This window comes from Amia ocellicauda, chromosome 14 (genome assembly GCF_036373705.1).
Source record: "Amia ocellicauda isolate fAmiCal2 chromosome 14, fAmiCal2.hap1, whole genome shotgun sequence".
NCBI classification, from domain to species: Eukaryota; Metazoa; Chordata; class Actinopteri; order Amiiformes; family Amiidae; genus Amia; species Amia ocellicauda.
Window position 1 is genome coordinate 21,884,501 of NC_089863.1, and position 26,193 is coordinate 21,910,693.

The following is a 26,193-nucleotide window of genomic DNA, read 5'->3' on the forward strand; positions in this document are numbered from 1 at the left end:
GGCGCACACCTGTGCAATAAAGTGGTTGCTTGCGCTGTCTGAAGAAATTCATGGCAAAATGCCAAATCCTGGGATGGAACAAGGGACCTTTAGATGTTCAGTCTATCGCTCCCCCAACTGAGCTATTTCGGCCATTGGTGAGATGACGTCGTGATCCCAAAAGTCAAAGTGAAGGAAGCCCTGGCAGAACACAGTCATTGAAAAGTTCATTGTTTTCCATGACGTCGGCAACGACTCAATTTGATCACTGCAGCACAAGTCAGGATGGCCGAGTGGTGTAAGGTGCTGCGTGCAGGTCATCGTCTCCTGTAGAGGCTTGGCTTTGAATCCCACCTCTGACAAGGGTCCTTTTACCACTCAGGAGCACACACTTACCCGTGCTGGCGACAAGGACAACAAGAGTTGAGGACTGTGTTGAAAACGACATTACACAAAGAATTCAATGTTGAAAGAAATACATCAATACATAAATCAATGGACATGTATTTATTCATTGATTGATTGACTTCAACATGTCTTAATTTAGTCGCTGTACCCACAAAGCAACACTCAGCATAGTGGAGGCTATAGCTCGGCGTTATTGCGTGTACCTTACATGTATCACCCCTGGCACCTGGCCCTGATAACTCCCTACTTTTTGACCACAGTCTGTCTGTGACTTGAACCCGAGAAGTAAAAATGATGCACATGGGCGCTTGCAATCTCGTTGTTTCAATCACATATCACAGTGGATGCGTACACACGGTGTTTCTCGGAGATTGCTGGGACAGTAACGAATGTGTTCCTTGCTTTACATGTCATCTAGCGCACAGTAGCTTTTTCTCCTTCTTTTTGCCCATATCATCCACATATTGTGCCTTTGGGGAACGCCTCCGAAACAGATTTAGAATGCTCTGAGATTCAAGAAACGACAGTGCAACTCTTTTCCAGGGTTGTGGGTAACGCGTTACTAAGTAACGCATTACAGTAATGTTATTACTTTTGGTAGTAACGAGTAACGTAACGTGGTATGGTTCCAAAAGGAGAAATAATATTACAGTTACTGATTCCTTTTTTTTGTTCTCGTTACTGCATTACACATTGTGACGATATGGTCTTAATAAGGACGATAAGGACGTCTATGTCGTACATTAAAAATATTAGAAAAACTGTCGTTTGCAGTTACAAATCTGTAGTAAGAGTAATAAGTTAAAGGAGTCAAGTTGAGACATGTAAGATGCAAATCTACTAGCACATATCTTGATGATGATTACAATAATAACAATAATAAAAATAAATAGCAAAGATGTATTTTAGTGTTGCACGTTTTCTTATGGTAACGTAATGCTTGTCTGAGTATAATGTCTATACACATTTAGCTACTGCTAATATCTCTTAACAGAAACGTGTATTTATTATGCTGTCTCCAATCATCTAAAGCACAAAGAATAAAACAGCCACAAAAGTCCTTTCCACACCAGGCTCTATCGCTCGTAGTGTTGCTTTCTGTCTTCATTTTTAAAACGAAACACAAAACCAAACCCACAATCGCTCCGCTCCTCCCACAACAGGGGGTGGGCTTCTGACACTGGCCTGGTTTTCCTGTGGCGCTTTATTAAAACAACAAAAGATAACAGTATGTCTCTGTCATTATCAACTGCTTGTGTTGGTGTAGCTTTGAAATTGTTTATTGAGGTCCCGCAACGTTTGGGGTGTAATGCAGAGTAATGTAAAAGTAAAGTAACTAATTACATTCTCCAGGAAGTAATAAGTAAAGTGTTTAGTTACTTTTGATATGAGTAACGAGTACAATGTAAGACATTACTTTTTGTGAGAAACGACCCCAACACTGCTCTTTTCCTTCTCTTTTGGCTTGTTTGTTTGTTGTTGAAGGAGATACAAAGTTTGAGAGTGTCTCGTTTTATTTCTGAAATATAACTCCCAGAAAGTATGGTCTTTGTGTTCTTGAAATTGAATAACCTCAAAAGAAAGAAATGGTCCAATGAATTGCCGAGGAAAAGTCTAGCCGCTGTATTCTGGAATGAAGAAAAAAATGAAATGACAAGGGCAATCAAAGCAAGTAAGACAGTAGGCATACGCTAGCCAGAAATCGAACGCAACTCACAAGAACAGGAACCTTGTATGATACCACTACACCACTGGCGCTGCGGGGAAGCTCTAGATTCTGTCACCGAAGCAAATGCACAAGACATATAAAACGCGTCCCCTGGGGCACAATGGTCTTTTAATAATTATCTGTAATAATCTGCAGTCGAACTGCTTAATACGTACCTAGCTAATCACTACATCACAGGCGCATGGTTGTCATTCGGGGAAAATATGTGTTCACGAATGTTCATCGGAGTGGTTGTCATGCTAAGAGGTCAGTTGGAGTAGAGGGAGCTGGCCATGCCGTGCCTCGTTGGCGCAGTAGGTAGCGCGTCAGTCTCATAATCTGAAGGTGGTGAGTTCGACCCTCACACGGGGCAAGCACTCTTCCTTTATCTTTGAGTTCTACCACACTGATCTCCAGCTGCAGAAAAAAGGTGCACACCTGTGCAATAAAGTGGTTGCTTGCGCTGTCTGAAGAAATTCATGGCAAAATGCCAAATCCTGGGATGGAACAAGGGACCTTTAGATGTTCAGTCTATCGCTCCCCCAACTGAGCTATTTCGGCCATTGGTGAGATGACGTCGTGATCCCAAAAGTCAAAGTGAAGGAAGCCCTGGCAGAACACAGTCATTGAAAAGTTCATTGTTTTCCATGACGTCGGCAACGACTCAATTTGATCACCGCAACACAAGTCAGGATGGCCGAGTGGTGTAAGGTGCTGCGTGCAGGTCATCGTCTCCTGTAGAGGCTTGGCTTTGAATCCCACCTCTGACAAGGGTCCTTTTACCACTCAGGAGCACACACTTACCCGTGCTGGCGACAAGGACAACAAGAGTTGAGGACTGTGTTGAAAACGACATTACACAAAGAATTCAATGTTGAAAGAAATACATCAATACATAAATCAATGGACATGTATTTATTCATTGAATGATTGACTTCAACATGTCTTAATTTAGTCGCTGTACCCACAAAGCAACACTCAGCATAGTGGAGGCTATAGCTCGGCGTTATTGCGTGTACCTTACATGTATCACCCCTGGCACCTGGCCCTGATAACTCCCTACTTTTTGACCACAGTCTGTCTGTGACTTGAACCCGAGAAGTAAAAATGATGCACATGGGCGCTTGCAATCTCGTTGTTTCAATCACATATCACAGTGGATGCGTACACACGGTGTTTCTCGGAGATTGCTGGGACAGTAACGAATGTGTTCCTTGCTTTACATGTCATCTAGCGCACAGTAGCTTTTTCTCCTTCTTTTTGCCCATATCATCCACATATTGTGCCTTTGGGGAACGCCTCCGAAACAGATTTAGAATGCTCTGAGATTCAAGAAACGACAGTGCAACTCTTTTCCAGGGTTGTGGGTAACGCGTTACTAAGTAACGCATTACAGTAATGTTATTACTTTTGGTAGTAACGAGTAACGTAACGTGGTATGGTTCCAAAAGGAGAAATAATATTACAGTTACTGATTCCTTTTTTTTGTTCTCGTTACTGCATTACACATTGTGACGATATGGTCTTAATAAGGACGATAAGGACGTCTATGTCGTACATTAAAAATATTAGAAAAACTGTCGTTTGCAGTTACAAATCTGTAGTAAGAGTAATAAGTTAAAGGAGTCAAGTTGAGACATGTAAGATGCAAATCTACTAGCACATATCTTGATGATGATTACAATAATAACAATAATAAAAATAAATAGCAAAGATGTATTTTAGTGTTGCACGTTTTCTTATGGTAACGTAATGCTTGTCTGAGTATAATGTCTATACACATTTAGCTACTGCTAATATCTCTTAACAGAAACGTGTATTTATTATGCTGTCTCCAATCATCTAAAGCACAAAGAATAAAACAGCCACAAAAGTCCTTTCCACACCAGGCTCTATCGCTCGTAGTGTTGCTTTCTGTCTTCATTTTTAAAACGAAACACAAAACCAAACCCACAATCGCTCCGCTCCTCCCACAACAGGGGGTGGGCTTCTGACACTGGCCTGGTTTTCCTGTGGCGCTTTATTAAAACAACAAAAGATAACAGTATGTCTCTGTCATTATCAACTGCTTGTGTTGGTGTAGCTTTGAAATTGTTTATTGAGGTCCCGCAACGTTTGGGGTGTAATGCAGAGTAATGTAAAAGTAAAGTAACTAATTACATTCTCCAGGAAGTAATAAGTAAAGTGTTTAGTTACTTTTGATATGAGTAACGAGTACAATGTAAGACATTACTTTTTGTGAGAAACGACCCCAACACTGCTCTTTTCCTTCTCTTTTGGCTTGTTTGTTTGTTGTTGAAGGAGATACAAAGTTTGAGAGTGTCTCGTTTTATTTCTGAAATATAACTCCCAGAAAGTATGGTCTTTGTGTTCTTGAAATTGAATAACCTCAAAAGAAAGAAATGGTCCAATGAATTGCCGAGGAAAAGTCTAGCCGCTGTATTCTGGAATGAAGAAAAAAATGAAATGACAAGGGCAATCAAAGCAAGTAAGACAGTAGGCATACGCTAGCCAGAAATCGAACGCAACTCACAAGAACAGGAACCTTGTATGATACCACTACACCACTGGCGCTGCGGGGAAGCTCTAGATTCTGTCACCGAAGCAAATGCACAAGACATATAAAACGCGTCCCCTGGGGCACAATGGTCTTTTAATAATTATCTGTAATAATCTGCAGTCGAACTGCTTAATACGTACCTAGCTAATCACTACATCACAGGCGCATGGTTGTCATTCGGGGAAAATATGTGTTCACGAATGTTCATCGGAGTGGTTGTCATGCTAAGAGGTCAGTTGGAGTAGAGGGAGCTGGCCATGCCGTGCCTCGTTGGCGCAGTAGGTAGCGCGTCAGTCTCATAATCTGAAGGTGGTGAGTTCGACCCTCACACGGGGCAAGCACTCTTCCTTTATCTTTGAGTTCTACCACACTGATCTCCAGCTGCAGAAAAAAGGCGCACACCTGTGCAATAAAGTGGTTGCTTGCGCTGTCTGAAGAAATTCATGGCAAAATGCCAAATCCTGGGATGGAACAAGGGACCTTTAGATGTTCAGTCTATCGCTCCCCCAACTGAGCTATTTCGGCCATTGGTGAGATGACGTCGTGATCCCAAAAGTCAAAGTGAAGGAAGCCCTGGCAGAACACAGTCATTGAAAAGTTCATTGTTTTCCATGACGTCGGCAACGACTCAATTTGATCACCGCAACACAAGTCAGGATGGCCGAGTGGTGTAAGGTGCTGCGTGCAGGTCATCGTCTCCTGTAGAGGCTTGGCTTTGAATCCCACCTCTGACAAGGGTCCTTTTACCACTCAGGAGCACACACTTACCCGTGCTGGCGACAAGGACAACAAGAGTTGAGGACTGTGTTGAAAACGACATTACACAAAGAATTCAATGTTGAAAGAAATACATCAATACATAAATCAATGGACATGTATTTATTCATTGAATGATTGACTTCAACATGTCTTAATTTAGTCGCTGTACCCACAAAGCAACACTCAGCATAGTGGAGGCTATAGCTCGGCGTTATTGCGTGTACCTTACATGTATCACCCCTGGCACCTGGCCCTGATAACTCCCTACTTTTTGACCACAGTCTGTCTGTGACTTGAACCCGAGAAGTAAAAATGATGCACATGGGCGCTTGCAATCTCGTTGTTTCAATCACATATCACAGTGGATGCGTACACACGGTGTTTCTCGGAGATTGCTGGGACAGTAACGAATGTGTTCCTTGCTTTACATGTCATCTAGCGCACAGTAGCTTTTTCTCCTTCTTTTTGCCCATATCATCCACATATTGTGCCTTTGGGGAACGCCTCCGAAACAGATTTAGAATGCTCTGAGATTCAAGAAACGACAGTGCAACTCTTTTCCAGGGTTGTGGGTAACGCGTTACTAAGTAACGCATTACAGTAATGTTATTACTTTTGGTAGTAACGAGTAACGTAACGTGGTATGGTTCCAAAAGGAGAAATAATATTACAGTTACTGATTCCTTTTTTTTGTTCTCGTTACTGCATTACACATTGTGACGATATGGTCTTAATAAGGACGATAAGGACGTCTATGTCGTACATTAAAAATATTAGAAAAACTGTCGTTTGCAGTTACAAATCTGTAGTAAGAGTAATAAGTTAAAGGAGTCAAGTTGAGACATGTAAGATGCAAATCTACTAGCACATATCTTGATGATGATTACAATAATAACAATAATAAAAATAAATAGCAAAGATGTATTTTAGTGTTGCACGTTTTCTTATGGTAACGTAATGCTTGTCTGAGTATAATGTCTATACACATTTAGCTACTGCTAATATCTCTTAACAGAAACGTGTATTTATTATGCTGTCTCCAATCATCTAAAGCACAAAGAATAAAACAGCCACAAAAGTCCTTTCCACACCAGGCTCTATCGCTCGTAGTGTTGCTTTCTGTCTTCATTTTTAAAACGAAACACAAAACCAAACCCACAATCGCTCCGCTCCTCCCACAACAGGGGGTGGGCTTCTGACACTGGCCTGGTTTTCCTGTGGCGCTTTATTAAAACAACAAAAGATAACAGTATGTCTCTGTCATTATCAACTGCTTGTGTTGGTGTAGCTTTGAAATTGTTTATTGAGGTCCCGCAACGTTTGGGGTGTAATGCAGAGTAATGTAAAAGTAAAGTAACTAATTACATTCTCCAGGAAGTAATAAGTAAAGTGTTTAGTTACTTTTGATATGAGTAACGAGTACAATGTAAGACATTACTTTTTGTGAGTAATGACCCCAACACTGCTCTTTTCCTTCTCTTTTGGCTTGTTTGTTTGTTGTTGAAGGAGATACAAAGTTTGAGAGTGTCTCATTTTATTTCTGAAATATAACTCCCAGAAAGTATGGTCTTTGTGTTCTTGAAATTGAATAACCTCAAAAGAAAGAAATGGTCCAATGAATTGCCGAGGAAAAGTCTAGCCGCTGTATTCTGGAATGAAGAAAAAAATGAAATGACAAGGGCAATCAAAGCAAGTAAGACAGTAGGCATACGCTAGCCAGAAATCGAACGCAACTCACAAGAACAGGAACCTTGTATGATACCACTACACCACTGGCGCTGCGGGGAAGCTCTAGATTCTGTCACCGAAGCAAATGCACAAGACATATAAAACGCGTCCCCTGGGGCACAATGGTCTTTTAATAATTATCTGTAATAATCTGCAGTCGAACTGCTTAATACGTACCTAGCTAATCACTACATCACAGGCGCATGGTTGTTATTCGGGGAAAATATGTGTTCACGAATGTTCATCGGAGTGGTTGTCATGCTAAGAGGTCAGTTGGAGTAGAGGGAGCTGGCCATGCCGTGCCTCGTTGGCGCAGTAGGTAGCGCGTCAGTCTCATAATCTCAAGGTGGTGAGTTCGACCCTCACATGGGGCAAGCACTCTTCCTTTATCTTTGAGTTCTACCACACTGATCTCCAGCTGCAGAAAAAAGGCGCACACCTGTGCAATAAAGTGGTTGCTTGCGCTGTCTGAAGAAATTCATGGCAAAATGCCAAATCCTGGGATGGAACAAGGGACCTTTAGATGTTCAGTCTATCGCTCCCCCAACTGAGCTATTTCGGCCATTGGTGAGATGACGTCGTGATCCCAAAAGTCAAAGTGAAGGAAGCCCTGGCAGAACACAGTCATTGAAAAGTTCATTGTTTTCCATGACGTCGGCAACGACTCAATTTGATCACCGCAACACAAGTCAGGATGGCCGAGTGGTGTAAGGTGCTGCGTGCAGGTCATCGTCTCCTGTAGAGGCTTGGCTTTGAATCCCACCTCTGACAAGGGTCCTTTTACCACTCAGGAGCACACACTTACCCGTGCTGGCGACAAGGACAACAAGAGTTGAGGACTGTGTTGAAAACGACATTACACAAAGAATTCAATGTTGAAAGAAATACATCAATACATAAATCAATGGACATGTATTTATTCATTGAATGATTGACTTCAACATGTCTTAATTTAGTCGCTGTACCCACAAAGCAACACTCAGCATAGTGGAGGCTATAGCTCGGCGTTATTGCGTGTACCTTACATGTATCACCCCTGGCACCTGGCCCTGATAACTCCCTACTTTTTGACCACAGTCTGTCTGTGACTTGAACCCGAGAAGTAAAAATGATGCACATGGGCGCTTGCAATCTCGTTGTTTCAATCACATATCACAGTGGATGCGTACACACGGTGTTTCTCGGAGATTGCTGGGACAGTAACGAATGTGTTCCTTGCTTTACATGTCATCTAGCGCACAGTAGCTTTTTCTCCTTCTTTTTGCCCATATCATCCACATATTGTGCCTTTGGGGAACGCCTCCGAAACAGATTTAGAATGCTCTGAGATTCAAGAAACGACAGTGCAACTCTTTTCCAGGGTTGTGGGTAACGCGTTACTAAGTAACGCATTACAGTAATGTTATTACTTTTGGTAGTAACGAGTAACGTAACGTGGTATGGTTCCAAAAGGAGAAATAATATTACAGTTACTGATTCCTTTTTTTTGTTCTCGTTACTGCATTACACATTGTGACGATATGGTCTTAATAAGGACGATAAGGACGTCTATGTCGTACATTAAAAATATTAGAAAAACTGTCGTTTGCAGTTACAAATCTGTAGTAAGAGTAATAAGTTAAAGGAGTCAAGTTGAGACATGTAAGATGCAAATCTACTAGCACATATCTTGATGATGATTACAATAATAACAATAATAAAAATAAATAGCAAAGATGTATTTTAGTGTTGCACGTTTTCTTATGGTAACGTAATGCTTGTCTGAGTATAATGTCTATACACATTTAGCTACTGCTAATATCTCTTAACAGAAACGTGTATTTATTATGCTGTCTCCAATCATCTAAAGCACAAAGAATAAAACAGCCACAAAAGTCCTTTCCACACCAGGCTCTATCGCTCGTAGTGTTGCTTTCTGTCTTCATTTTTAAAACGAAACACAAAACCAAACCCACAATCGCTCCGCTCCTCCCACAACAGGGGGTGGGCTTCTGACACTGGCCTGGTTTTCCTGTGGCGCTTTATTAAAACAACAAAAGATAACAGTATGTCTCTGTCATTATCAACTGCTTGTGTTGGTGTAGCTTTGAAATTGTTTATTGAGGTCCCGCAACGTTTGGGGTGTAATGCAGAGTAATGTAAAAGTAAAGTAACTAATTACATTCTCCAGGAAGTAATAAGTAAAGTGTTTAGTTACTTTTGATATGAGTAACGAGTACAATGTAAGACATTACTTTTTGTGAGAAACGACCCCAACACTGCTCTTTTCCTTCTCTTTTGGCTTGTTTGTTTGTTGTTGAAGGAGATACAAAGTTTGAGAGTGTCTCGTTTTATTTCTGAAATATAACTCCCAGAAAGTATGGTCTTTGTGTTCTTGAAATTGAATAACCTCAAAAGAAAGAAATGGTCCAATGAATTGCCGAGGAAAAGTCTAGCCGCTGTATTCTGGAATGAAGAAAAAAATGAAATGACAAGGGCAATCAAAGCAAGTAAGAGAGTAGGCATACGCTAGCCAGAAATCGAACGCAACTCACAAGAACAGGAACCTTGTATGATACCACTACACCACTGGCGCTGCGGGGAAGCTCTAGATTCTGTCACCGAAGCAAATGCACAAGACATATAAAACGCGTCCCCTGGGGCACAATGGTCTTTTAATAATTATCTGTAATAATCTGCAGTCGAACTGCTTAATACGTACCTAGCTAATCACTACATCACAGGCGCATGGTTGTCATTCGGGGAAAATATGTGTTCACGAATGTTCATCGGAGTGGTTGTCATGCTAAGAGGTCAGTTGGAGTAGAGGGAGCTGGCCATGCCGTGCCTCGTTGGCGCAGTAGGTAGCGCGTCAGTCTCATAATCTGAAGGTGGTGAGTTCGACCCTCACACGGGGCAAGCACTCTTCCTTTATCTTTGAGTTCTACCACACTGATCTCCAGCTGCAGAAAAAAGGCGCACACCTGTGCAATAAAGTGGTTGCTTGCGCTGTCTGAAGAAATTCATGGCAAAATGCCAAATCCTGGGATGGAACAAGGGACCTTTAGATGTTCAGTCTATCGCTCCCCCAACTGAGCTATTTCGGCCATTGGTGAGATGACGTCGTGATCCCAAAAGTCAAAGTGAAGGAAGCCCTGGCAGAACACAGTCATTGAAAAGTTCATTGTTTTCCATGACGTCGGCAACGACTCAATTTGATCACCGCAACACAAGTCAGGATGGCCGAGTGGTGTAAGGTGCTGCGTGCAGGTCATCGTCTCCTGTAGAGGCTTGGCTTTGAATCCCACCTCTGACAAGGGTCCTTTTACCACTCAGGAGCACACACTTACCCGTGCTGGCGACAAGGACAACAAGAGTTGAGGACTGTGTTGAAAATGACATTACACAAAGAATTCAATGTTGAAAGAAATACATCAATACATAAATCAATGGACATGTATTTATTCATTGATTGATTGACTTCAACATGTCTTAATTTAGTCGCTGTACCCACAAAGCAACACTCAGCATAGTGGAGGCTATAGCTCGGCGTTATTGCGTGTACCTTACATGTATCACCCCTGGCACCTGGCCCTGATAACTCCCTACTTTTTGACCACAGTCTGTCTGTGACTTGAACCCGAGAAGTAAAAATGATGCACATGGGCGCTTGCAATCTCGTTGTTTCAATCACATATCACAGTGGATGCGTACACACGGTGTTTCTCGGAGATTGCTGGGACATTAACGAATGTGTTCCTTGCTTTACATGTCATCTAGCGCACAGTAGCTTTTTCTCCTTCTTTTTGCCCATATCATCCACATATTGTGCCTTTGGGAAACGCCTCCGAAACAGATTTAGAATGCCCTGAGATTCAAGAAACGACAGTGCAACTCTTTCCAGGGTTGTGGGTAACGCGTTACTAAGTCTGAGTTGTAGAACCACGTGGGAAATTAGTGGAGAAGTCGCGGAGATAAAGCAAATAGAACTTTAATGGAGCCGGCTCGGAAGCTCCACGTCAGAAATAATTCCTTCAGTGAGACTTAATGTTTACAAACATGAGTACAACTTTATAGGAAAAAAGACGTAACATCTTATGGCCGTTCATCCAATCAGAAGATACAGGTCCGGGTCCGTTTTACGATCTGTCCTCCCGTGAAGAGGTGATGGATCCAAAGCAGATGTCCGTCTTTGATGTGCACTAGGAAGATGCGATCCCACGGTCGTCATTTACCTAGTGTCAATCGTTCTTTAACAGAAACAATTCCTGCCTATCTGGAGAAACGATTAAGTCATAAACAAATTCTCAGGAGACAGCTCTAGGCTATTTCGGCACTGTGTAATCTTTCATTACTGACAGGAGTTTCTAACAAATCGACCTTGTTGACCCTTTACTTGTCCTGCTAAATCGAATGTGCTCAGTCTGTATACAAAACTACTTCTAATGCTAGTATTAATATAAAACATTATATAATAATCACAAAACACTTTCTTCAACTTCCAAAAAGAGTCTTCAGAGAGTTAGTTGAAAATGCATGGGTATATTTTAAGAATATACTACACGAGGCTCAGGAACAATTTGTACCAAAACTTAGCAAATTGAGGAAGAAAAAACATTGGCCAAAATGGTTTAATAGAGGTATGCAAAAAATATAAAGAGGAAGACAATGTTGTATAGCACATACAAAAGGGATGGTGACGAAACAAAATACATAGAATATGTTGAGCTGCAAAGAGATCTTAAGAAAGGGATCAGGAAAGCAAAGAGGGAATTAGAAAGAAAAATAGCTCTTGGAGCTCAAACCAATGCAAAGAGCTTTTTTCAATATCACAACAGCAAGCGGTTAATAAAGGAGGAGGTGAAACAGATAAAGGGCAAAAACGGAGGTATCTTGGAAAACGAACAAGATGTGGCACATATTCTAAATGAGTATTTCACAGAGGTTTTTACAAAAGAAAAAACAGATGACATGCCACAGGTTGACAATCAGTCCAGTCAATCCCTAAGAGAGCTCAGGATAAATGAGGAGGAGGTACTAAAGGGACTAGCAGAATTAAAAACAAACAAATCACCTGGGCCAGATGGGATATTTCCAACAGTACTTCAAGAAAATAGGTGGCTCAGCAGATACACTCTTGGCAGCACAGGCTATTCAGAGGAACTTAGATAATATTCAGTTGTGGGCTGACACCTGGCAAATGCAATTCAATGTGGACAAGTGCAAGGTAATACATGCAGGTAACAAAAATGTCCACTATAATTACACTATGGGAGGTACAAATCTACATGAAGTAACGCATGAGAAAGACCTAGGAGTCTATGTGGACTCCTCACTTTCTCCATCCAAGCAATGTGGGGAAGCAATAAAGAAGGCAAACAGAATGCTAGGGTATATTGTCAAAAGTGTAGAATTTAAAACAAGGGCAGTCATGTTAAGACTGTACAATGCGCTAGTTAGACCTCATCTGGAATACTGTGTACAGTTCTGGGCACCACACTTCAAAAAGGATATTGCTGCCTTAGAGGCAGTTCAGAGGAGAGCAACCAGACTTATTCCAGGTCTTCAAGGGAAAGTCCTACTCGGAGAGACTGAGAGAACTGAACCTTTTCACCCTGGTACAGAGGAGACTACCCGGGGACAGAAATGGAAATTGGGCTTCAAGGCATTCAAAACGGAAAACAGGAGACACTTCTTTACACAGAGAGTAGTCACAATCTGGAATAAACTACCCAGCGATGTGGTTGAAGCTGAAAGTTTGGGAACATTTAAAAATGGTCTGGAATGGATCCTTGGATCACTTCGATATTAATGAACACCAAACGAGCAAGATGGGTCGAATGGTCCCCTCTCGTTTGTTAACTCCCTTATGTTCTTAAAAGTGTCTGAAGCAGCATGAAAGAGCACACAAGGCAGCTGAGAACAGACAGAGAGGGGAGTGTATATTGCGTTGGCCGGTAATCGAACCCGTGTCAACTGCTTGGAAGGCAGCTATGCTAACCACTATACCACCAACGCTTAGAAACTGCTTCCCCACAATATCTCACTGTGGTAGAACATGATTCCAGGATTGCAAAGTGGCAGGCAATTTGTTTTCCAAATTGCAATCGGTGAACATTTGGGAAGCCCTGCGATATCTGCAGTTTCCTGTTCCTGAGTGCGGAAGGAAAATGTCCATTAGCATCTTTCCAGATTGCACTTTATTCAGACCTTTCCGAAATGAAACAAAACCAAAGTTGAAACATAGAAGAGGATGGTTTTAATCCATCGACCTCTGGGTTATGGGCCCAGCACGCTTCCGCTGCGCCACTCTGCTCCTTGGGCACTCATCCACCTGTTAACGTCACAGCCACTCCTATATTGCATATTGCAAGCAATACAAGTTTGCAAAGCCCTGCGTTATTTCCACTTTCCTGTTCAAGACTGCACACCGAGCTTCTCCATGCGCTGGAGCAGCTTTCCAGGTTTCAGTGCCTTCACATTTCACCCTGTATGTGCTGTGGGAAGCATCATGTCAATTGTTTTGAACTAAGCGGATCGGGGCTCAGTCTGAGCTCAGATCCGAGCTTAAAAATGACAGTGCTTCTGAGCAGCTGGGACTCAAAGCCACACTCCCTGGCTTAGGAACCCAGTGTCTGATCCACTAGGACACGGGGGCTCAGCCAGACAGTATCGGAAAATGGAAATAAATAAATAAATAAATAAATAAATAAAAAGATGCTGCGCGTTACACAATAGACACCAGGTAAAGAAGTGAATAGTTACAGGAACTGTCACGTAAGCTCCTCAACTTGAAACGGGCACATACGAACTCCTGTGAAATAACACGAGATGGATAACTACCCCTTCTCTGCTGCAGCAGAATGTGACTACCTATTGCGCAGATTATTGCGTCAATCGATTCGAAAAGAGGGCTGGCATTTGTCACCAATGTGTCTCGTTTTATTTCTGAAATATAACTCCCAGAAAATATTGTCTGTGTTTTTGAAATTGAATAACCTCAAAAGAAAGAAATGATCCAGTCAATTGCTAAAGAAGAGTCTTGCCGCTGCATTCTGGAATGAAGAAAAGAATGAAATGACAAGTACAATCAAATCAAGAAAGAGAGCGGGCTGTGTCGGATGCGCCAGCCGGGAATCGAACCCGAGTCACAAGAATGGGACTCTTGTATGATACCACTACACCACTGGCGCTGCTGGGGAAGCTCTGGCTTGCGTCCTTGAAGCAAATTCATAGAAAGCGTCCCATGGGGCAAGATGATGTCTTAATGATTATCCTTATTAGTCAGTTGTCGATCTGCTTAATATGTACCTAGCCAATCACTACATCACAGGTGCAGAGACAATCAGTATGAAGGCGAACACGATTTCGTTAACGTGTGCCCATTTACAAGTTCAATGAATGTATACATAAATAAAGCAGATCTGGGTTTTCCTCTGAAACATTAAGGACTGGTTTCATCAATGCGTCCATAAGTCCATAAACGCCACGAGTGCAACTCTATTGTAGCTGCTGTTACTGTACAATTCATCGTGATACGTGTGTGTTTTATTTCAGCTGTAACTCGCCCTGGTTAAGCACGTCTACGGTGTAATTTAAAAATATTACAGAAATTGTCGTTTGCAGTTACAAATCTGTAGTAAGAGTAATACGTTAAGGGAGTCAAGTTCAGCAATTTAAAATACAAATCTACTAGCACATATCTTGATAAAAATTACAATAATAACAATAATAATAATACATAGCAAATATTTATTTTAGTGTTGCACATGGAAAGTTTTCTTACAGTAACTTCTGAATATAATGTTGTCTATACCCTTTTAGCTATTCGTAATATCTCTTAACAGAAACTTGTATATTTTTAGCTGTCTCCAATCATCTAAAGCATACAGAATAAGACAGCCACAAAAGTCCTTTCCACACCAGGCTCTATCGCTCGTAGTGTTGCTTTCTGTCTTCATTTTTAAAACGAAACACAAAACCAAACCCACAATCGCTCCGCTCCTCCCACAACAGGGGGTGGACTTCCGACACTGGCCTGGTTTTCCTGTGGCGCTTTATTAAAACAACAAAAGATAACAGTATGTCTCTGTCATTATCAACTGCTTGTGTTGGTGTAGCTTTGAAATTGTTTATTGAGGTCCCGCAACGCTTGGGGTGTAATGCAGAGTAATGTAAAAGTAAAGTAACTAATTACATTCTCCAGGAAGTAATAAGTAAAGTGTTTAGTTAGTTTTGATATGAGTAACGAGTACAATGTAAGACATTACTTTTTGTGAGTAACGACCCCAACACTGCTCTTTTCCTTCTCTTTTGGCTTGTTTGTTTGTTGTTGAAAGAGATACAAAGTTTGAAAGTGTCTCGTTTTATTTCTGAAATATAACTCCCAGAAAGTATGGTCTTTGTGTTCTTGAAATTGAATAACCTCAAAAGAAAGAAATGGTCCAATGAATTGCCGAAGAAAAGTCTAGCCGCTGTATTCTGGAATGAAGAAAAAAATGAAATGACAAGGGCAATCAAAGCAAGTAAGACAGTAGGCTGTGTGGCATACGCTAGCCAGAAATCGAACGCAACTCACAAGAACAGGAACCTTGTATGATACCACTACACCACTGGCGCTGCGGGGAAGCTCTAGATTCTGTCACCGAAGCAAATGCACAAGACATATAAAACGCGTCCCCTGGGGCACAATGGTCTTTTAATAATTATCTGTAATAATCTGCAGTCGAACTGCTTAATACGTACCTAGCTAATCACTACATCACAGGCGCATGGTTGTCATTCGGGGAAAATATGTGTTCACGAATGTTCATCGGAGTGGTTGTCATGCTAAGAGGTCAGTTGGAGTAGAGGGAGCTGGCCATGCCGTGCCTCGTTGGCGCAGTAGGTAGCGCGTCAGTCTCATAATCTGAAGGTGGTGAGTTCGACCCTCACACGGGGCAAGCACTCTTCCTTTATCTTTGAGTTCTACCACACTGATCTCCAGCTGCAGAAAAAAGGCGCACACCTGTGCAATAAAGTGGTTGCTTGCGCTGTCTGAAGAAATTCATGGCAAAATGCCAAATCCTGGGATGGAACAAGGGACCTTTAGATGTTCAGTCTATCGCTCCCCCAACTGAGCTATTTCGGCCATTGGTGAGATGACGTCGTGATCCCAAAAGTCAAAGTGAAGGAAGCCCTGGCAGAACACAGTCATTGAAAAGTTCATTGTTTTCCATGACGTCGGCAACGACTCAATTTGATCACTGCAACACAAGTCAGGATGGCCGAGTGGTGTAAGGTGCTGCGTGCAGGTCATCGTCTCCTGTAGAGGCTTGGCTTTGAATCCCACCTCTGACAAGGGTCCTTTTACCACTCAGGAGCACACACTTACCCGTGCTGGCGACAAGGACAACAAGAGTTGAGGACTGTGTTGAAAACGACATTACACAAAGAATTCAATGTTTAAAGAAATACATCAATACATAAATCAATGGACATGTATTTATTCATTGATTGATTGACTTCAACATGTCTTAATTTAGTCGCTGTACCCACAAAGCAACACTCAGCATAGTGGAGGCTATAGCTCGGCGTTATTGCGTGTACCTTACATGTATCACCCCTGGCACCTGGCCCTGATAACTCCCTACTTTTTGACCACAGTCTGTCTGTGACTTGAACCCGAGAAGTAAAAATGATGCACATGGGCGCTTGCAATCTCGTTGTTTCAATCACATATCACAGTGGATGCGTACACACGGTGTTTCTCGGAGATTGCTGGGACAGTAACGAATGTGTTCCTTGCTTTACATGTCATCTAGCGCACAGTAGCTTTTTCTCCTTCTTTTTGCCCATATCATCCACATATTGTGCCTTTGGGGAACGCCTCCGAAACAGATTTAGAATGCTCTGAGATTCAAGAAACGACAGTGCAACTCTTTTCCAGGGTTGTGGGTAACGCGTTACTAGGTAGCGCATTACAGTAATGTTATTACTTTTGGTAATAACGAGTAACGTAACGTGGTATGGTTCCAAAAGGAGTAATAATATTACAGTTACTGATTCCTTTTTTTTGTTCTCGTTACTGCATTACACATTGTAACGATATGGTCTTAATAAGGACGATAAGGACGTCTATGTCGTACATTAAAAATATTAGAAAAACTGTCGTTTGCAGTTACAAATCTGTAGTAAGAGTAATAAGTTAAAGGAGTCAAGTTGAGACATTTAAGATGCAGATCTACTAGCACATATCTTGATGATGATTACAATAATAACAATAATAAAAATAAATAGCAAAGATGTATTTTAGTGTTGCACGTTTTCTTATGGTAACGTAATGCTTGTCTGAGTATAATGTTGTCTATACACGTTTAGCTACTGCTAATATCTCTTAACAGAAACTTGTATTTATTATGCTGTGTCCAATCATCTAAAGCACAAAGAATAAAACAGCCACAAAAGTCCTTTCCACACCAGGCTCTATCGCTCGTAGTGTTGCTTTCTGTCTTCATTTTTAAAACGAAACACAAAACCAAACCCACAATCGCTCCGCTCCTCCCACAACAGGGGGTGGACTTCCGACACTGGCCTGGTTTTCCTGTGGCGCTTTATTAGAACAGCAAGAGATAACTGTATGTTTCTGTCTTTATTCGACCGCATGTGTGGGTGTAACTTTGTAATTGTTTAATGAGGTCCCGCAACGTTTGGGGTGAAATGCAAAGTAATCTAATAGTAAAGTAACTAATTACTTTGCCCAGAGAGTAATAAGTAAAATATCTTGTTATATGAGTAAAGAATACAATGTAATACATTTCTTTTTGTGAGTAACGACACCATCACTGCTCTTTTCGATCTCGTTTTGCATGTATGTTTGTTGTTGACAGAGATACAAAGTTTGAGAGAAGACAGGCTGGCATTGGGGATGTAGCTCAGTGGTAGAGCGCATGCTTTGCATGTATGAGGTCCCGAGTTCAGTCCTCGGCATCTCCAGACTGTCTTTTAATGGAGCCCGTGCACTATGTCATTGGATGCACATAGCAAGTACCGAACAAATCGGGAGCCCGTGATTCATCGGTCACACTAGCATGGGCCTTTTCGGCACTCTCTCCCAGCATTCGTCCGAGAAACAGCGTGTGTATGTATTCATTGTGAGTAGTGAAACAATGGGCCGGATTGCAAGCTGGTTCTGTATACACTCACCTAAAGGATTATTAGGAACACCATACTAATACTGTGTTTGACCCCCTTTCGCCTTCAGAACTGCCTTAATTCTACATGGCATTGATTCAACAAGGTGCTGAAAGCATTCTTTAGAAATGTTGGCCCATATTGATAGGATAGCATCTTGCAGTTGATGGAGATTTGTGTGATGCACATCCAGGGCACGAAGCTCCCGTTCCACCACATCCCAAAGATGCTCTATTGGGTTGAGATCTGGTGACTGTGGGGGCCAGTTTAGTACAGTGAACTCATTGTCATGTTCAAGAAACCAATTTGAAATGATTCGACCTTTGTGACATGGTGCATTATCCTGCTGGAAGTAGCCATCAGAGGATGGGTACATGGTGGTCATAAAGGGATGGACATGGTCAGAAACAATGCTCAGGTAGGCCGTGGCATTTAAACGATGCCCAATTGGCACTAAGGGGCCTAAAGTGTGCCAAGAAAACATCCCCCACACCATTACACCACCACCACCAGCCTGCACAGTGGTAACAAGGCATGATGGATCCATGTTCTCATTCTGTTTACACCAAATTCTGACTCAACCATCTGAATGTCTCAACAGAAATCGTGACTCATCAGACCAGGCAACATTTTTCCAGTCTTCAACTGTCCAATTTTGGTGAGCTTGTGCAAATTGTAGCCTCTTTTTCCTATTTGTAGTGGAGATGAGTGGTACCCGGTGGGGTCTTCTGCTGTTGTAGCCCATCCGTCTCAAGGTTGTACGTGTTGTGGCTTCACAAATGCTTTGCTGCATACCTCGGTTGTAACGAGTGGTTATTTCAGTCAAAGTTGCTCTTCTATCAGCTTGAATCAGTCGGCCCATTCTCCTCTGACCTCTAGCATCAAGAAGGCATTTTCGCCCACAGGACTGCCGCATACTGGATGTTTTTCCCTTTTCACACCATTCTTTGTAAACCCTAGAAATGGTTGTGCGTGAAAATCCCAGTAACTGAGCAGATTGTGAAATACTCAGACCGGCCCGTCTGGCACCAACAACCATGCCACGCTCAAAATTGCTTAAATCACCTTTCTTTCCCATTCAGACATTCAGTTTGGAGTTCAGGAGATTGTCTTGACCAGGACCACACCCCTAAATGCATTGAAGCAACTGCCATGTGATTGGTTGGTTAGATAATTGCATTAATGAGAAATTGAACAGGTGTTCCTAATAATCCTTTAGGTGAGTGTAAGTGCGCAGGCTGTAAGATTTGGGCGCTTTAAACGGCACGGTGTACTTGAACATCGTCATCATCACGTTGACACACATGCCATCTAAAACGCGCGTTGTCTTTACTTGTTGGCTTGAAGTTAAACACAGACCGTCATCAGGACTAGGGAATTAGCGGGGACAGGTGCCAGGTGTGATACATTGGAGGCACACGCACTAACACCGAGCTCATTGGCTCTACTAAGCTACTAAAAAAGAAGTGTTAACCAAGCACCGACCGATGCGTTTTCTCCCACTGAATTGTGCACCTCGAAAGTCTACCAAATGCAGACTCCTTAAGCAAAGCATTGTCCCCCACAGGACACCGACTTATATGTAAACCCTCCCTCTCTCCATAATCAATCCATCAGCAAGGAACGGACCTAAATTCATGAGTAAATTACACATGCATTCAAAGCAATATGTAGAGCAAGCTGTATCGGATATGCACCACTACTACTACTACTACTACTACTACTACTACTACTACTACTACTACTACTACTACTACTACTACTACTACTACTACTACTACTACTACTACTACTACTACTACTACCAATAATAATTTAAAGAGGAGCGTTTCACCACCCGCCTTGAAAGCAGCGAGCTCTTGTGGCAAGGGTAGCACGTCTGACTCTAGATCACAAGGGTGCGTGTTCAAATGACGTCGGGGTCAGTGTTTTGTACACTAGCAGTAACCAGTAACACTAAGGTTGCATGAGTAATTGCACAGCTGACAGTGTAAAGTGCTTACCACCTTGTCGTTGATCTTGCAAAAAGGTAAGCACAAGTATTTACAAGTTGCCACAGAGAGAGACCGGATAGTACAGGTGAGAGGTAGCCATCTTGTTGTTTGACTAGTTTCAGAATAGTCTTAGCATTGCTCATTTTGTTTTAAGTTTGCCTTAAATTGACGTTAGCATTCTGTAGTTTGCCTAAATTGAAGCCAATTCAGTTCAGCTGCTGAGTTGGTGAAAGTAAACAGGTTATAGAAGGGAGTTTCTGTCTAGGACTAGCAGGAATTCTGTTGCAGGAGGAGCCAGGTGGGGCCAATTAGGTGTGAATTGGGGGTAAAACCTAGGAGAGTTGAGACCTTAGAGCAGGACAGCGTAGAGAACTGCTGGGTTACAGTAGGTCGTAACCGCAGAAAAGGGCGTGCACACCCCGTAGAGACACCCCAAGAGCTTGAATTGCCCAACAGGTTCCAACTGCTGGACACCGAGTTGGACAGTGACAGCTCAGAGGGTGATGGGGGGCAGTTGAGCACCAGAGCACCATGGTGCCCAATCCCCCCCCAGACGAAGGAGGTAGTTATAGTAGGAGACTCAATTCTTAGAGGTGTAGATCACACAGTGTGTTCTAGTGACATGGAGACCCGCATTGGTATCTTGCCTGCCTGGTGCTCAGGTTGCAGATCTCCCTAAACTAGTAGACGGGCTACTGGCCAAAGCCGGGGGGAATCCACCGGTCATGGTCAGGGAGACAGGCAGAGATTAGAAAGTTTAACACGTGGTTGAAAGCTTGGTGTAGGGAAGAGGGGTTTAGGTTTATGGAGCATTGGTCTTTCTTCTGGGATAGATGGGACCTGTACAAACCGGACGGTCTACATCTAAACAGAAGGGGGGCTAATGCATTGGAAGAGCGTATGTGCAGTGAAATTGAGAATCATTTAAACTAGAAACCAGGGGGGCAGGGAGCTTTGACAATGGGAGATGTTCCACTAAGGAAAGGAAACCAAGGCAAACTGCCAGTAGGAAAGTCCTGAAATGTTTGTACCTCAATGCCAGGAGTATAATGAACAAGATGTTAGACTTGGAAGCCACAGTGCTGGTGTGTGACTATGATGTTGTAGGAGTGACAGAAACATGGCTTACAGAAAATGATGGGGATGAATACAAGTTGGAAGGATATACACAGTTTAGGAGAGACAGGCAAAATCAAAGAGGGGGTGGGGTAGCATTATATGTGAAAAATGACATTGAGGCAGAAGAACTTGTATTAGATCCCAGTAACGGAACAGAATCTTTGTGGGTGAAACTTTTGAACAAGAGATCTGGAGGATTAGCGGTAGGAGTGTGTTACAGGCCACCAAACTCAGATATTCAGAAAGATGCTGCATTGTAAAGTGTAATCAGGACTGCATGTAGCAAGGATGTGGCTGTTATAATGGGGGATTTCAATTTCCCAAACTTAGACTGGGAAAGCCCAGTGGGGACTACAGAAGCAGAAATGGAAATGGTTGAGATGGTAAATGACTGCTTTCTAACTCAATTTGTCAGGGAACCAACCAGAGAGAGCGCATGTATTGACTTGATCTTTTCAAATGACCAAGATAGAGTCAGGGGGACAGTAGTTAGAGAACCAATGGCAAATTGTGATCACAATATGGTTGTCTTTGAGGCATTCTTTCAAAAAACAAGGTCCAAGTCTAAAACAATGGTCTACAATTTTAGAAAAGCAAACCTTGAAGGTATGAGACGGCACTTAGAAGAGGTAGACTGGAGCACACTGGATGCAGAGTTAGTTGAAAATGCATGGGTATATTTTAAGAATATACTACTCGAGGCTCAGGAGCAATTTGAACCAAAACTTAGCAAATTGAGGAACAAAAATCATTGGCCAAAATGGTATAATAGAGGTATGCAAAAAATATAAAGAGGAAGACAATGTTGTATAGTGCATACAAAAGGGATGGTGACGAAACAAAATACATAGAATATGTTGAGCTGCAAAGAGATCTTAAGAAAGGGATCAGGAAAGCAGAGAGGGAATTAGAAAGAAACATAGCTCTTGGAGCTCAAACCAATGCAAAGAGCTTTTTTCAATATCACAACAGCAAGCGGTTAATAAAGGAGGAGGTGAAACAGATAAAGGGCAAAAACGGAGGTATCTTGGAAATTGAACAAGATGTGGCAAATATTCTAAATGAGTATTTCACAGAGGTTTTTACAAAAGAAAAAACAGATGACATGCCACAGGTTGACAATCAGTCCAGTCAAACCCTAAGAGAGATCAGGATAAATGAGGAGGAGGTACTAAAGGGACTAGCAGAATTAAAAACAAACAAATCACCTGGGCCAGATGGGATAATTCCAACAGTACTTCAAGAAAATAGGTGGCTCAGCAGATACAATCTTGGCAGCACAGGCTATTCAGAGGAACTTAGATAATATTCAGTTGTGGGCTGACACCTGGCAAATGCAATTCAATGTGGACAAGTGCAAGGTAATACATGCAGGTAACAAAAATGTCCACTATAATTACACTATGGGAGGTACAGATCTACATGAAGTAACGCATGAGAAAGACCTAGGAGTCTATGTGGACTCCTCACTTTCTCCATCCAAGCAATGTGGGGAAGCAATAAAGAAGGCAAACAGAATGCTAGGGTATATTGTCAAAAGTGTAGAATTTAAAACAAGGGCAGTCATGTTAAGACTGTACAATGCGCTAGTTAGACCTCATCTGGAATACTGTGTACAGTTCTGGGCACCACACTTCAAAAAGGATATTGCTGCCTTAGAGGCAGTTCAGAGGAGAGCAACCAGACTTATTCCAGGTCTTCAAGGGAAAGTCCTACTCGGAGAGACTGAGAGAACTGAACCTTTTCACCCTGGTACAGAGGAGACTACCCGGGGACAGAAATGGAAATTGGGCTTCAAGGCATTCAAAACGGAAAACAGGAGACACTTCTTTACACAGAGAGTAGTCACAATCTGGAATAAACTACCCAGCGATGTGGTTGAAGCTGAAAGTTTGGGAACATTTAAAAATGGTCTGGAAAGGATCCTTGGATCACTTCGATATTAATGAACACCAAACGAGCACGATGGGTCGAATGGTCCCCTCTCGTTTGTTAACTCTCTTAAAAGTGTCTGAAGCAGCATGAAAGAGCACACTAGGCAGCTGAGAACAGACAGAGAGGGGAGTGTATATTGCATTGGCCGGGAATTGAACCCGGGTCTTGGAAGGCAGCTATGCTAACCACTATACCACCAACGCTCAGAAACTGCTTCCCCACAATATCTCACTGTGGTCGAACATGATTCCAGGATTGCAAAGTGGCAGGCAATTCGTTTTCCAAATTGCAATCGGTGAACATTTGGGAAGCCCTGCGATATCAGCAGTTTTCTGTTCCTGAGTGCGGAAGGAAAATGTCCATTAGCATCTTTCCAGATTGCACTTAATTCAGACCTTTCCGAAATGAAACAAAACCAAAGTTGAAACATAGAAGAGGATGGTTTCGATCCATCGACCTCTGGGTTATGGGCCCAGCACGCTTCTGCTGCGCCACTCTGTTCTTTGGGCACTCACCCACCTGTTAACGTCACAGCCACTCCTATATTGCATATTGCAAGCAATACAAGTTTGCAAAGCCCTGTGTTATTTCCACTTTCCTGTTCAAGACTGCACACCGAGCTTCTCCATGCGCTGGAGCAGCTTTCCAGGTTTCAGTGCCTTCACATTTCACCCTGTATGTGCTGTGGGAAGCATCATGTCAATTGTTTTGAACTAAGCGGATCGGGGCTCAGTCTGAGCTCAGATCCGAGCTTAAAAATGACCGTGCTTCTGAGCAGCTGGGACTCAAAGCCACACTCCCTGGCTTAGGAACCCAGTGTCTGATCCACTAGGACACGGGGGCTCAGCCAGACAGTATCGGAAAATGGAAATAAATAAATTAATTTATAAATAAAAAGATGCTGCACGTTACACAATAGACACCAGGTAAAGAAGTGAATAGTTACAGGAACTGTCATGTAGGCTCCTCAACTTGAAACGGGCACATACGAACTCCTGTGAAATAACACGAGATGGATAACTACCCCTTCTCTGCTGCAGCAGAATGTGACTACCTATTGCGCAGATTACAATCAAATCAAGAAAGAGAGCGGGCTTTGTCGGATGTGGCAGCCGGGAATCAAACCTGAGTCACAAGAATGGGAATCTTGTATGATACCACTACACCACTGGCGCTGCTGGGGAAGCTCTGGCTTGCGTCCTTGAAGCAAATTCATAGAAAGCGTCCCATGGGGCAAGATGATGTCTTAATGATTATCCTTATTAGTCTGTTGTCGATCTGCTTAATACGTACCTAGCCAATCACTACATCACAGGTGCAGAGACAATCAGTATGTAGGCGAACACGATTTCGTTAACGTGTGCCCATTTACAAGTTCAATGAATGTATACATAAATAAAGCAGATCTGGGTTTTCCTCTGAAGCATTAAGGACTGGTTTCATAAATGCGTCCATAAGTCCATAAACGCCACGAGTGCAACTCTATTGTAGCTGCTGTTACTGTACAATTCATCGTGATACGTGTGTGTTTTATTTCAGCTGTAACTCGCCCTGGTTAAGCACGTCTACGGTGTAATTTAAAAATATTACAGAAACTGTCGTTTGCAGTTACAAATCTGTAGTAAGAGTAATACGTTAAGGGAGTCAAGTTCAGCAATTTAAAATACAAATCTACTAGCACATATCTTGATAAAGATTACAATAATAAATATAATAATAATACATAGCAAATATTTATTTTAGTGTTGCACATGGAAAGTTTTCATACAGTAACTTCTGAATATAATGTTGTCTATAACCTTTTAGCTATTCGTAATATCTCTTAACAGAAACTTGTATTTTTTTTGCTGTCTCCAAATCATCTAAAGCATACAGAATAAGACAGCCACAAAAGTCCTTTCCACACCAGGCTCTATCGCTCGTAGTGTTGCTTTCTGTCTTCATTTTTAAAACGAAACACAAAACCAAACCCACAATCGCTCCGCTCCTCCCACAACAGGGGGTGGACTTCCGACACTGGCCTGGTTTTCCTGTGGCGCTTTATTAAAACAACAAAAGATAACAGTATGTCTCTGTCATTATCAACTGCTTGTGTTGGTGTAGCTTTGAAATTGTTTATTGAGGTCCCGCAACGTTTGGGGTGTAATGCAGAGTAATGTAAAAGTAAAGTAACTAATTACATTCTCCAGGAAGTAATAAGTAAAGTGTTTAGTTACTTTTGATATGAGTAACGAGTACAATGTAAGACATTACTTTTTGTGAGTAATGACCCCAACACTGCTCTTTTCCTTCTCTTTTGGCTTGTTTGTTTGTTGTTGAAGGAGATACAAAGTTTGAGAGTGTCTCATTTTATTTCTGAAATATAACTCCCAGAAAGTATGGTCTTTGTGTTCTTGAAATTGAATAACCTCAAAAGAAAGAAATGGTCCAATGAATTGCCGAGGAAAAGTCTAGCCGCTGTATTCTGGAATGAAGAAAAAAATGAAATGACAAGGGCAATCAAAGCAAGTAAGACAGTAGGCTGTGTGGCATATGCTAGCCAGAAATCGAACGCAACTCACAAGAACAGGAACCTTGTATGATACCACTACACCACTGGCGCTGCGGGGAAGCTCTAGATTCTGTCACCGAAGCAAATGCACAAGACATATAAAACGCGTCCCCTGGGGCACAATGGTCTTTTAATAATTATCTGTAATAATCTGCAGTCGAACTGCTTAATACGTACCTAGCTAATCACTACATCACAGGCGCATGGTTGTCATTCGGGGAAAATATGTGTTCACGAATGTTCATCGGAGTGGTTGTCATGCTAAGAGGTCAGTTGGAGTAGAGGGAGCTGGCCATGCCGT

At 42.2% G+C, this 26,193-nt stretch overlaps 8 non-coding genes across 8 annotated transcripts; 6 read left to right on the forward strand and 2 right to left on the reverse strand.

Annotated features, from left to right (window-relative positions):
* Positions 1 to 2,395: 2,395 nt before the first annotated feature.
* trnam-cau (transfer RNA methionine (anticodon CAU)) lies at positions 2,396 to 2,468 on the forward strand. The gene has a single exon. It is a non-coding gene; the product is annotated as a tRNA-Met (tRNA).
* Positions 2,469 to 4,919: 2,451 nt separating this feature from the next.
* On the forward strand, positions 4,920 to 4,992 carry trnam-cau (transfer RNA methionine (anticodon CAU)). Its single transcript has one exon. It is a non-coding gene; the product is annotated as a tRNA-Met (tRNA).
* Positions 4,993 to 7,443: 2,451 nt separating this feature from the next.
* On the forward strand, positions 7,444 to 7,516 carry trnam-cau (transfer RNA methionine (anticodon CAU)). The gene has a single exon. It is a non-coding gene; the product is annotated as a tRNA-Met (tRNA).
* A 2,451-nt stretch (positions 7,517 to 9,967) lies between these two features.
* Positions 9,968 to 10,040, forward strand: trnam-cau (transfer RNA methionine (anticodon CAU)). The gene has a single exon. It is a non-coding gene; the product is annotated as a tRNA-Met (tRNA).
* Positions 10,041 to 13,067: 3,027 nt separating this feature from the next.
* trnag-ucc (transfer RNA glycine (anticodon UCC)) lies at positions 13,068 to 13,139 on the reverse strand. Its single transcript has one exon. It is a non-coding gene; the product is annotated as a tRNA-Gly (tRNA).
* Positions 13,140 to 14,243: 1,104 nt separating this feature from the next.
* trnag-ccc (transfer RNA glycine (anticodon CCC)) lies at positions 14,244 to 14,314 on the reverse strand. The gene has a single exon. It is a non-coding gene; the product is annotated as a tRNA-Gly (tRNA).
* Positions 14,315 to 15,990: 1,676 nt separating this feature from the next.
* Positions 15,991 to 16,063, forward strand: trnam-cau (transfer RNA methionine (anticodon CAU)). Its single transcript has one exon. It is a non-coding gene; the product is annotated as a tRNA-Met (tRNA).
* Positions 16,064 to 18,023: 1,960 nt separating this feature from the next.
* Positions 18,024 to 18,095, forward strand: trnaa-ugc (transfer RNA alanine (anticodon UGC)). The gene has a single exon. It is a non-coding gene; the product is annotated as a tRNA-Ala (tRNA).
* Positions 18,096 to 26,193: the final 8,098 nt, after the last annotated feature.